Below are 12,613 nucleotides of genomic sequence, written 5' to 3'. Positions count from 1 at the left end.
GTGAGGCTGTGGGTGGAGGGGCAAAGGGAGAGGCCGGGGCACCTCCTGGGGGACCTATCAGACTCCTCTGCCTGTGTGCGTTCATATCTTTCAATATGTTACTCATTACTGCAAGCAATTTTATATTTGGAAGGCAGCCCTCCCTTATCTTTCCCTTTCCTGCAAGAAAAGCCACAGGGGCAAGGAGAGAGGGGAGTGAGGAGGGAGCAGGGGGAGGTTGGCCGGGTTGGAGAAATAGCAGGACATCTCAGGGATGAGGACTGTGAATTGTTCAGCTCTCCTTCGGGGACCCCAGCCCCGGGCAGGGGGTGCCAGAGCCCAGGCTTGGGACACAGTGCGACTGCCTGGGATCCTCACTGTGCCCGCTCTCCAGCAGCTCATCCCAAGCACATCGTCCCCTCTTGGGCTCCACAGCCAGACTGGGCCCCTGCTTACTCAGTTGCCCATATCCACCATTTCCCAGAGACAGAACAATCCGGATCTATATTCCACACACAGGGCTGACCTGGAGAGAGCATGCAAAAGAACGACCCACCCTCCATCTTTTGGTTTCATAGTTCATTCACAGCCTTCCCTGGGTTCGGACACTGGGGGGGCCGGGTAGGCAGGGGATGTCGGCAGCACCCTGGGGTTCAGCACCTCAGAGAGATGAAGCAGAGAGGATAAGGATGGTGAGGAGCAAGAGCCAGTGGTCCAGAGCTCTCCCACGGAATCAGGAATCAGGAGGTGGCTTTGGCCGAGAAGGGAGAGGTGAGTGTGTTGCCCTTGGGCAAAGAAGCGAGCAGTGGGCCTGCGCATCAGGCTGCCTGGTCACCCCAGGTGCACGTTTGTTCATTCATTCACATCCACTGCATGTGTCGGCCCCCTTCTGCCTCCTTCAGACCTCACCACCTGTGGGGGTCGGCCGTGCGTGGGAAGAGGCGGCCGTGACAGGCAGTAAGGACAGGGCCCGCGAGTGGCCTGTCAGGAAACTCAGAGAGTCTTCCCTGTTAGTGACCCCACTGAAGCCTGAAAGGTAGGGGGAAATGAGACGAGTAATCCAGGGAGGGATCCTGCAGAGCAGGAGCCTGGTGAGGAGGGCCAGGGAGGGCAGATGAGATGGGGAGGGGAGGTGTTTTAAAATACAGCATGTTAATATAAAATTTGAGGCAGAGTGAGGCCAACAGACCAGAAGATGATTACCAGTGAAAACACAGTTTGTTTCTCCCAGATCCCAGAAGGAAGGGCTGCAGGGAGCCGTGCATGGAAGCACTGGGGTGGGCCAGGAGGCAAAGGGTGGGGGCGACTGTGGTTTTTGTAGGAAGGGACTGGCGAGGCAGGGTGAGCAGACTTTGGATTGGCCAGTGTGAATAATGTCAGTGGGCTCTGGGCCAGAGGGACTGCTCTGAATCATCTGGTACCTGTCCCTGGGGTGATTTGGGCAGGGGATGGGGCCTTGAGTATGAGAGCCTGATAGAGGATGTGTTTGGATCATAACCTCTGGATTGGTTGGTTTGCATTTAAAAACCACACTATTGTATGAGTTATTCACTGTCTCTAGAAATTGGCTAATCCTGGGAGGGGCAGTCCCTTTAGGGTCAGAATCCAGAAAACAAAAGACACAGTACTCCATATGGTTCCCCAGGAGGCCATGATGATAGTCTGCTCCTGTCCCGCCCTGTTCAGGGTGCTGGCAACAGGCATGCCCTGGATACCCTGAAGCTGGGCCAGGCCCAGCACAGAGGGTGCTCCCAGATGTCTCTGCCCTGCAGGCCAGGCTGGTGGACTCCCTTTGCCCTCCCTGCGTGAGCCAGGGTCAGGGCAGAGGGCGGCCTGCAGGCCCAGGGAGGAGGTCAAAGATGGCTCTTGCCTCAGTGTGTCTTGGCAGGAAAGAGTCCTCCATATGCTCTCACATTCGCATGCAGCATCTTGGGGAAGCGACACCCACCCTCGGTTTTCATGAATTCCGTTTCAGAGACGCGTGTCTGGTGGAAAGGCCCTGCAGTGGTCCTGTGTCAAGCTTCCTGTTTCCCTGGAGAGTGGAGAACGGCCGGGCAGGCAGTGACAGGGACAGCCCAGGATCTGGGCCTCGGAGGTGGAGCCCTGGGTCTCCTTCCTCATGTGGGACCTTGAGCCATCCTTTCTCTCTCTCTGGCAAGTCACCTAAGTGTCCAGCTCACTGGCCCTCACAGCTCAGGCTCCTGGCATGTGGTACCCGCTTGGGGCACGCTGGTGGGTGGAGGAAGGGTGAGGATCACAGGGGTTCCAAAATGCTGAACGCGTGCACTTCCTTGAAACAGAGCAGTCCTGCCTGGCAGGCTTTCAGAGCCACCCAGTAGGATCCCGGGCCCCTGCAGGGTGTGTCAGCGCTCTCCACGGTATTTCGCCCACGAGGCAGCCTTGCCAGCTTGTCCTGGGCTCAGAATTCACTCAGGACAAGCGACTTCATGCTTTTACATGTTCGAGCCTCTCCATTGCATGGAAGTATTTGTAGGCGTTTAAACGTATGTTTATAAAGCATTTTAAGAACGTTAAACATATTTTTTAAAATAATGGCTCTGAGGTATCCGAGTATGAAATTGTTCATTTGGGGTAATGTTAAAGGCTCACAGTCATCCAGGAGGAAAGAAACCAAAATATTGGAAGGATAGCTTCTGAGCAGCGGAATGAAGGGTGATTTTCCCTTCTTCCTGCCTTGCTTCGTATTTTCTACAATGCCTGAGTATTGCCTCTGTGCATTTGGAGCTGAGTCCATGGAGGAGGCGGTCACGCTGTGGGCCTGTGGGATGTTCTGAGTTGTCCTGGGCCCAGCTCCCTGTTTCCAGACTTGGGACTGATTGGTCCAACAGGGACAAGGGGACCACTGTCTGGCCTTCTCCATCCTCCTGGTCCTTGGTTCTCTCGACAAGCAGTGACTTGGCGGTTGGGTCCCGGTCCCAGCCTTCAGAGATGCCAGGAGCGCTCCCTCCCTCTGTGTCCTGTCAGCTCAGACTGCTATCACAAAAATGCCAGACTGGGGGCTTAAACAGCAGATACGTATTTCTCACAGTTCTGGAGGCTGGAGTCTGAGATCAGGGTGCCAGCATGGTTGGGTTCTGGTGAGGGTTGCAGAATCATCTTTCTCGTGTCTTCTAAAGGCACCGATCTTGTAAGGGGCTTTACCCTCGTGACCCAGTCACCTCCCAAAGGCCCCCACCTTCTAATACCATCACATTAGTGCATTAGGCTTTCACATATGAATTTGGGGAGGACACAAACATTCATTCCACAGCATCCCCTTACCTGGGCCCTCTTCCTTGTCTGCCAGCCCCCCTCTCACCACCAGCTAGGGGGCCACCAGCCAGCGTTTCTGTGGGCTCTTCCCTTCCCTTCCATGGTTGAGTGAGGGGCACTTTGGGGTGAGAGATGGGGTCACCATGGCCTGGAAGGACATGACCAGCATCACCAGTGGCCTGCAGCCAGGCCTGCCTGATCCCAGGCTTGCCAGCTGTGTGCCTATGATGGTGGAGCCATTGACCGCTTGCCCAGAGCCCAGAAAGGGGAATCCAGAGGGTGGCTGCCTCTGTCACACCTCACAAGGGCTCACACTGGTGCGAAGGTGGGTCTGGGAGTCCTTCGGTGGGTTAGGAAGGATGCGGGGCCTGTGTCAGGAAGGGAGGGAGGGAGGGAGGGAGGGAGAGAGGAGCCAAGGAAGGACGGAAGGAAGGAAGGGAGGGAGGAAAGAGAGGAAGGAAGGAAGGAAACTCCCCGACAGAGATGTGCAGAGAGGTAGGGGAGGCAGGGAGGAGGGAGGGAGGGAGGGAGAGAGGAGCCAAGGAAGGACGGAAGGAAGGAAGGGAGGGAGGAAAGAGAGGAAGGAAGGAAGGAAACTCCCCGACAGAGATGTGCAGAGAGGTAGGGGAGGCAGGGAGGAGGGAGGGAGGGAGGGAGAGAGGAGCCAAGGAAGGACGGAAGGAAGGAAGGGAGGGAGGAAAGAGAGGAAGGAAGGAAGGAAACTCCCCGACAGAGATGTGCAGAGAGGTAGGGGAGGCAGGGAGGAGGGAGGGAGGGAGGGAGAGAGGAGCCAAGGAAGGACGGAAGGAAGGAAGGGAGGGAGGAAAGAGAGGAAGGAAGGAAGGAAACTCCCCGACAGAGATGTGCAGAGAGGTAGGGGAGGCAGGGAGGAGGGAGGGAGGGAGGGAGGGAGGAAGGAAGGAAGGAAGGAAGGAAGGAAGGAAGGAAGGGAGGAAGGAAGGAAGGAAACTCCCCGACAGAGATGTGCAGAGAGGTAGGGGAGGCAGGGAGGGCCCATCTGAGAGATGGGATCCAGGAGGCATGCCTGGCAGTGACTTGGGCATGGAGATGGCAGCTGCAGCCATCTTCCTGGGGAGCACTGGCAGGATCACTGTCTATGGGGAGAACAAGGCATCACACAGCAATACGACCACAATATGGGGCTCAGCAGACCCCAACCCAAAAAGCTCTAGGCTGGCACGACTCTGAAGTTGTGCCCAAGCTTGACCAGTGGTTGGCTGTGGCTGTCCTCAGGAAAGAGCCACGACTCTGGGCTAGGCAGCACACTTTGGCTGAGGGTGTGTCCTGGAGAGGGACTCAACTGTGAGCATGAGGAGCCAATATGCTTCGTGGCTCAGGGAGTGAGAGCCTGAGCCTGGCGGGGGATCTCTTCTGGCGTCTGCAGCGCTGGGTGTGGGGGAAGGAAGTGCAGTGATGATGGGCCTCCTGAGCAGAGGCATTCCCAGAGGCAGGGAGGAAAGACAGTGTGGTCTGTTCAGAGAGCAGTCAGTGGCCAGGCGACCGGCATGGTGGCTGAAGATGAAGCAGGAGAGGCGAGTAAAAGCCGGTCATGCAGGGACTTTGGTGCCGGGCTAAAGAGCTAGTCTGAATCCCGCAGCCCGGGTGCCTGCAGAAGGTTTTGAGAGAGAAGCAGAGGTGAATTTACCATGAAGCTTAGGATGCCTGAGCTCCGGGGCCTCTCACTTCCACTGGGCCCCTTATTGGGCCCCGGGAGGGGCCTTGCCATGTGTTTGCACAGTTGTGTGTGTTCATAAGTTTTGCAAAAGTAAGATATTTTAACCATAATCAGTTAAGATCACTTCTCTTTTCACCCCCCCTTCCCCTCCAATAGACCTCTTTCACTGGCTGTGGGTGCTTTGTGGCTTTGGCTAGGGAGAAACTGCATTTGAGGCCCATTTATTGGCTTATTTACGTGGTCTCAGTATCTTTCACATACAGTTAAGTTACTGTCACTGTCCAGGTGCAGGAATAACGTCCAGAGACACTCCTCCCACCAGCTCGCCAGCTCCCTCAGGGTCACTGTGGAACGTGTCGTATGCGTGGACAGGAGGAGCCTCAGCTGGACCTGAGGTCACGGCGGCTTCCATATGGACGATAGTTTGTGTTTGCTTTCGGGGTCTGTCTTGCAGATGGGCTCCTCTAAGCACAGATCCGGCTTGGATGTCTCTTTAAAAAGGCTAAGTGTAACCAGATGGTCTGCTTGTTAAAAAGCTGTCCACGCCTCACAACATATGTATTACAAAATATAAGGGGTGCTAAAATAAATTTTCAAAGACCAGGAGAGAAATCTGAGTGCAAATGGGATGCAAAAAGTTTATTCGAAATGTTGATGAAGCTTGAATATGCCAGTTGCTCTGCAGTTTTGGAAAGTTGTTCTGGAACACTCCAATAAAATAAGGGAGAAATGGCAAGCTGCGATTCAGGTAGATGGATAAAGGTACCTTCTTTTGTCACTTTCAGATTTATGTATTTAAAAAAATTCAGATAAAAATTAATAGAAAACGAGGGAAAAGGGAGTAAAGAAATCAGGAGAGGTAACTCCGACCTCCGAAATTTAATTGTAACAAAAGAAGGTTTCAGATCAAACCCAGAGCAGCCATTCATTAGGTGGAAGAAATAAACATCATAGGGAAGTAACAGACAGGTTCTTGAAATGTTTGACAATGCAGCTAATGAAGGGGAGTGCATCTGATGAACACATGGGAGAAGCATTTAAACTGCTTTCTGACTTGACATGAAATGTTGACAACATCAAAGACAATCCCAAGCTCAGAACGTTTCCCCTACAATAGCAACGTCAACAGCAACAGTTACTGAGTGTTATGTTTAAAATCAGGCTCTGACCAAGAAAACTTGAAATGCCCTGAAATCCACATCAGGAAACACACCGGAGAGCAGTGTCTCCAGTTCGATCCTCTAAATGTTCCCATGACACCACCAATAACTTCTCTAAATTATCAATAATTTAAAAAAGAAAATATGTCCCTCAACAGGCTAGAGCCAGGGTTAGCAAGCTGTCACCCACAGAGCAGTGCCACCTGCCACCTTGTTCCCCACCCACCAACCCAACAGCAGCTTTGTTAAGATGCAATTCACATTTAAAATTGCCCATTTTAGGGGCACGTGGGTGGCTCAGTCAGTTAAGCGTGTGCCTTCGGCTCAGGACACGATTTCAGGGTCCTGGGATCGACTTCCTTGCAGGGCTCCTTGCTCAGTGGGGAGTCTGCTTGTCCCTCTGCCCCTCCCCCTGCTTGTTCTCTCTCTCTCTCTCTCTCAAATAAATAAATAACTTGCAAAAAATAAAACAAAATTGCCCATTTTGAAGTGTACAGTTTGGTGGTTTTCAGTATAGACAGAGTTGTGCAATTGTCATAACAAATTTTAGAACATTGTTTTCACTCCAAAAAGAAGTGCCATCCGTATTCATTAGCAGTCTCTCTGGTTCATCCTCTCCCCTCCACCCCCATCCCAGTCCTGAGCAATCGCTTATTTACTCTCTATCTCTGTAGATGTGCCTCTTCTGGACATTTCTTATCAATGGAATCATGTAATGTGTCCTTTGTGTCTGGCTTTATTTAATTGGCATAGTGTTTTCAAGCATCATCCGTGTTGTAGCACGTGTTGGTACCCCATTCCTTTTAGTGGCTGAATTTTCATCTGTTGTATAGGTACGCTGTGTTTTATTTATCCACTTACCAGCTGATGGACATCTGAATTGTTCCTGCTTTTTAGCTGTTATGAGAAATGCTGCTGTGAACATTCCTGTACAAGCTATGGGTGGAATGCGTCACTGTTCTTGGATATGTACCTCGGAGTGGAATTGCTGAATCTCATGGTAGCTCCGTTGCTCATTTTGAGAAACTGCCAGACTGGTTCCCAAAGCAGCTGCACCTTTTTTACATTCCAGCTAGCACTGCATGAGGGTTCTGATTTCTCCACATCCTCGCCCAGACTTGTTACCATCTGTCTTTTTGTTGTAACCATCCCAGGGGATGTGAAGTGTCGGTGCGTTGTGGTTTTGACATGCATTTCCCTAGTGACCTATGATATCGAGCATCTCTTTGTCATGTGCTTGGTGGCAATTCATATATATGTGTCTTGGGGGAGGGGTAAATGTCTATATCCTTTGCTATTTTTTTAATTATTTATCTTTTTATTATTGAGTTATCAGAGTTCTTTATATATGCTGGATACAAGTCCCTTATCGGGGTTAAGTATAAGGGATAAGTCCCTTATCAGATACATGGTTTGCAAATACTTTTTCCCGTTTTGTGGGTTGTCTTGTCAGTTTCATGACAGTATCGTTTGATGCACAAACGTTTTAATTCTGGACAGGTCCAACTTATCTATTTTTTTTCTTCTGTTGCCTGTGCTTTTGGTGTTGTATCTAAGATACCATTGCCATTAGGTCAGTAAGATCTATTTCTGTGTTGTATTCTAAGGATAGCCCTTACCCTTAGGCTTATGATCCATTTTCATTTGACTTTTGCGCAAGGTGTGAGGTAGGGGTCCAACTTCATCCTTCTGCATGTGGACACCCAGTCGTCTCAGCCCATTGTTGAAGAGACTGTTCTCTTTCTGTTGAATCATCTTGCTACCCTTGTTGGAAACCCACTGACTGCATGTAAGCGTTCGTTTCTGGACTCTGCATTCTGTTCCATCCACAGATTTGTCTGTCCTAAGGCAGAGTCACACTCTTTTGATTACTGCAGTTCTGTATTAAACTTTGAAGTAGGAAGTGCGAGTTGTCCCACTTCCTTCTTTTCTAGGATTGCTTTGGCTGTTTCCGGTCCTTTGACCTGTCAGAATGGCTAGAATCCAAAAGACAAGAAATAACAGGTGTTGGTGAGGATTTCCATGTCAATTTTAGAAGTTTTTCGATTTCTGCAAAACTGCAGCTGGGATTTTGACAGGATTACATTGAATTTAGAGTATCGACATATTAGCAGTCTGATCCATAAACATGGGATGTCTTTCTGTTTATTTGGATCTTGAATTTATTTCAACAATGTTTTGTAGTTTTCATTGTGCATGTTTTATACTTCCTTTGTTCAATATATTACTAAGGTTTTTTTCTTCTTTTTGATGCTATTATAGATAAATTCTTAATTTCCCTTCCAGTTTATTTATAGGATAAACTGTTCATAGAAATACAACTGATTTTTCTATGTTGATCTTGTGCCCTGCAATCTCACTGAATTTCTTTATTAGATCTAATAGGTTTTTAGTGGGTTCTTTAGAAGTTTCTGTATATAAGATTATGTCATTTGCAAATAGAGATAGTTTTACTTCTTCTTTTCCAATCTGGTTGCCTTTAATTTCTTTTTCTCAGCCTACTTGTCCTGGCTAGAACTTCCATATGATGTTGACTTGAAGTCTTGGTCCTGATAATAGGGGGAAATAGTTCATTCCTTCATCATTAAGCATGATGTTGGCTATGGGTAGTTCCTCAATGTTCTTGATCAGATTGAGGAAATTCTCTTCTACTCCTTGTCTGGTGTGTGTGTATGTGTGTTTTCAGGAAAGGATGTTGGCTATTGCCAGATTTCTTTTTTTGAGTCTTGAGGCAATCATACAGTTTGTTCTTTATCCTGTGAATACAGTTTGTTCTTTAGTCTGTTAATATGGCTTATTACATTGATTTTCAGATATTAAATCCTGCACTCCTGGGATAAATTTCATTTGGTCATGGTGTATAAACTTTTAATATGCTGTTAGATTTGGTTTGCTAGGATTTTGTTGAGGATTTTTGTGTCTATTTTCGTAAGGGATATTGGTCTGCAGTTTTTTCTTGCGGTACCTCTGTCTGGTTTATCAGGGTAATGCTAGCCTCATAGAATGAATTGGGAAATTTCTTTTTTCCTTTGTATTTTGGAAGAGTTCGTGAAGGAGAGGTGTTAATTTTTCTTTAAACGTTTGGTAGAATTCACCAATGGAGCCATCTGGGGTTGGGCTGTTATTTGTGGGAAGTTTTAAATCACTCATTTAATCTCTTTACTTATTATAGGTCTATTCTGATTTTCTGTATCTTATTAAGTCAGTTTTGGTAGTCTGTGTCTTTCTAGAAAATTGTCCATTTCCAGCACTCTTTGTTTTTTTTTTTTTCATGTGGATTTGAATTAGTCTTTGGTATCACTTGCTTTCAGTCTGAATAATTTCCTTTAGTGTTTTCCTACGAGGCAGTCTGCTAGCCATGAATTCTCCTGTTTTCATTTGTGTGAGAATATTTCTATTTCACCTTCATTGTTGGCAGAATTGGTTATTCTTGGTTAACACCACTGCCTCTGACCTCCATTATTTCTGATTAAATGTCAGCTCTTGATTTTATTAGGCTTTCCTTATACATGATGAGTCTTTTTCCTCTTGCTGCTTTTGACTTTTTGTCTTTCACCAACTTGACTATCATGTGTCTGGGTATGGCTCTCTTTACATTTATTCTACTTGGAGTTTGTTAAATATCTTGGGTGTATAGGTTTTTTCCCCCATCAAATTTGAGTACCCATCATGTCTTTGAATATTTTCCTCTCCTTTTGGTCTTCTCTCCTCCCAGCACCTTTACTATGCATGTTGCCGTGAACTCAGTGGTCCTTCCATGTTTCTCAGAGGCTCTGTTCATTTTTATTTATTCTTTTTTCTCTCCACTCTTCAGATTACAGAATTGCTACCGATCTGTATTCAAGTTCATGGACTCTCACTTCTGTCAGCTCAGATCACTGCTGAGCCCTCGGTGAATTTACTACTTCAGTTTTTGTATTTTTCAACTCCAGAAGTTCTGTTCACATTTTTGTAGCACTTTCTACCTCTTTCCTGATGTTCTGTATTTGGTGCGACATTGTCCTTTCCCCTCCTTCCGTTCTTTAGACATGGTTCCCTTTTGTTCTTGGAGCTGTTGTGAAATCTGCCTGCTAAGTCCAACATCGGGGCCTCCTCAGAGGTAGTTTCCATCACCTGCTTACTAGCCCGGGTGCAGATCACACTTTCCTGTTTCTTTTCATGTCTCAGAAATTTTGGTAGAAACTGGACATTGTAGATAATACACTGAAGAGACTCAGACATTGATGCCCCTGCACCTTGTTGTCCTGTCATTTGCTTGTTTGCTTGTTTCTTTGTTTAGTGACTCTGCTGCACTGTTTCCATAAACTGTATTTGTTTATCCTGCATTGTGCAGCAGCTGATACTGCCCCACCTCCTCGGAGGTCACAGCCTTGGGCCTGTGTGTCATCACCCTGACCAGACAACCCCCCGAATCCCCCCTCGTCCCCCCCTCCCGGACAGTGGTATTAGCCAGGTTGTCTCTGTCTCCTTCTCTGATTTTCCCAGGAAACTTCTGGCTGTTCTGCCTCTACTGGTGTCACCCAGTTAGATTTCACTAGGTGCTAACTGGTTCCCGTGTGGTTTTGAGAATGCCCTCAAGTACGACTTGTCCACAGTATGACCCAGTGAAATTCTGAGCCTTTCACAAAAGCAGGATGTTGCCCATGTTTGAGCCTTACTCAGACCCCAGGAGGGCTCTTAGCTGTCTTGCCTTGGTTCTTTCTGTTATGCTGTTGGTGGTTTTACCATTTTACTTATTGCTATTAGCATCATGGAGCTCCTGGCCTCCTCTTAATTGCTCAACTCACTACTAAGATTTCTCTTGTTTTAGACAATGCCTGTAGGTATGAACTTCCCCATGCTCTGTTCCAAATAGAGTCAGTCCCCCTAGGGAGAGCTATGGAGCTGGCTGTTCTGCCTATCTCCCGGGAAGACCACTACACCACTGCGCTGGAATGAAGGCCAGGGTGGCCCACTTCTCCCAGAGTCACATCCTGGCCTACGAGTGGTCACTGGATGGGGATGGCAGCCCCTAATCTTCTTGGTTTTTTCTTTTTATAATGGGACCTCTGCCCTACAAACAATCTGGGAAAGGGGCTGTCAAGAGCCAGTATTCTTGGCCTGACCTCTCCGGGGTGTAGTCTTCACGCAGCAATGGGAGACCCAGTCCTCTTGGCCTCTACTGCCTGAAGTTGACTTTCTGCAACACAGAATTGTGAATTGGGAGGTGCCAGCTGCTTGCCTTTCCCAGGGTCAAACCATAGCCCCAGACTGGGAGCAGGGAGGATAGATAGCTCCATCTTCCAGGCCGTAAAGCTTCTGGCCCCTTGAGCTGGAGGGAAGGTATGGGCAAGGGTTGTGGCCTGAATGCCATAGACTTCCACTGTTCTTACCAAGATTTCATAGACATTCTTGAATCAATGTTTCTCCATCTGTTGTATAGAGTTTAGGACAATTTCCAGGTACTTTAAGTGGTTGTGTTTTTTTTTTTTTTTTTAAGATTTTATTCATTCACTCGACAGAGATAAGAGACAGCCAGCGAGAGAGAGGGAACACAAGCAGGGGAGTGGGAGAGGAAGAAGCAGGCTCCCAGCAGAGGAGCCTGATGTGGGGCTCGATCCCATAATGCCGGGATCACGCCCTGAGCCGAAGGCAGACGCTCAACCGCTGTGCCACCCAGGCGCCCCTTAAGTGGTTGTTTTTTTAAAAATAATGCTCACCAGTATAGGTCCACTGTAGACGTTTCCACTTGCTGCCTGTTTTTGTAAATAAAGTTTTATCAGGACACAGCTATGTCTATTCACTGATGTGTTGTCTAGAGCTGCGTTCATGCTGTGGTGGCAGAGCTGAGTAGTTACAACTGAGACCACGTAGCCAAAATAGCCACCGGCCCTTACAGAGAAAGTTCGCCGAGGAATGGCAGCATTATCTTTCTGTTCTCAATATGGAAGACAGACCTACAAAATTGACATCCTGAAACCAGACAGCAGCCGGGGCTCCTGGAGTCCGTCCGACTCCTGTGCCTGTACCCGCAGGTCGGGGGTCATATGAAGAGGGGATGGGCGAGTACGTCGTCGGAATTGCAGGAAAAATTGTGGCAGTCAGTTCATTAGATAAACATCCTTGTTCTCTGCTTTTGGTTGTGTGTGGTATTGGTCCATTGTTAAATTTTTAACTTTTTGTGATGTCTTTTCTTTTTCTAAATCAGTATTCCATTTTAGATCTAAGGTAGTGTTTTACATGTTGTAATCGTCTTCCTAAAGTGGCCCTAGTTTGTGTAAGTGTCCTCCCCGTGGGGGGCTGGGGAGCAGTGCGACCAGATTCGAGCTGTAGGTCTGTGTTCCCTGAGCGCTGGTGTTGTGCTCACTGCATTCATGAATGTTTACCGTGTCAGCTTGTCACCCGACCTTCATTTCCATTGTATGTCCTTTAAACGTAAGCTGGTAGGTCCTGTATGTCTCTGGAGTCACTGGCCTGACCTGCTGGTTGCTTCTTTATGAACGTGCCCTGTGTAGGTACACCTGTG

The 12,613-nt window shown here is 48.2% G+C and overlaps 1 protein-coding gene across 1 annotated transcript in view; it reads left to right on the top strand.

Annotated features, from left to right (window-relative positions):
- ADAMTS2 (ADAM metallopeptidase with thrombospondin type 1 motif 2) overlaps positions 1-12,613 on the top strand; it is a 223,772-nt gene that overhangs the window by 181,411 nt on the left and 29,748 nt on the right. The window lies entirely within an intron of this gene.

The sequence above is a fragment of the Ursus maritimus genome, unplaced genomic scaffold, assembly GCF_017311325.1.
Source record: "Ursus maritimus isolate PB19 unplaced genomic scaffold, ASM1731132v1 scaffold_5, whole genome shotgun sequence".
NCBI classification, from domain to species: domain Eukaryota; kingdom Metazoa; phylum Chordata; class Mammalia; order Carnivora; family Ursidae; genus Ursus; species Ursus maritimus.
This window is presented reverse-complemented; position numbering and strand designations above follow the sequence as displayed.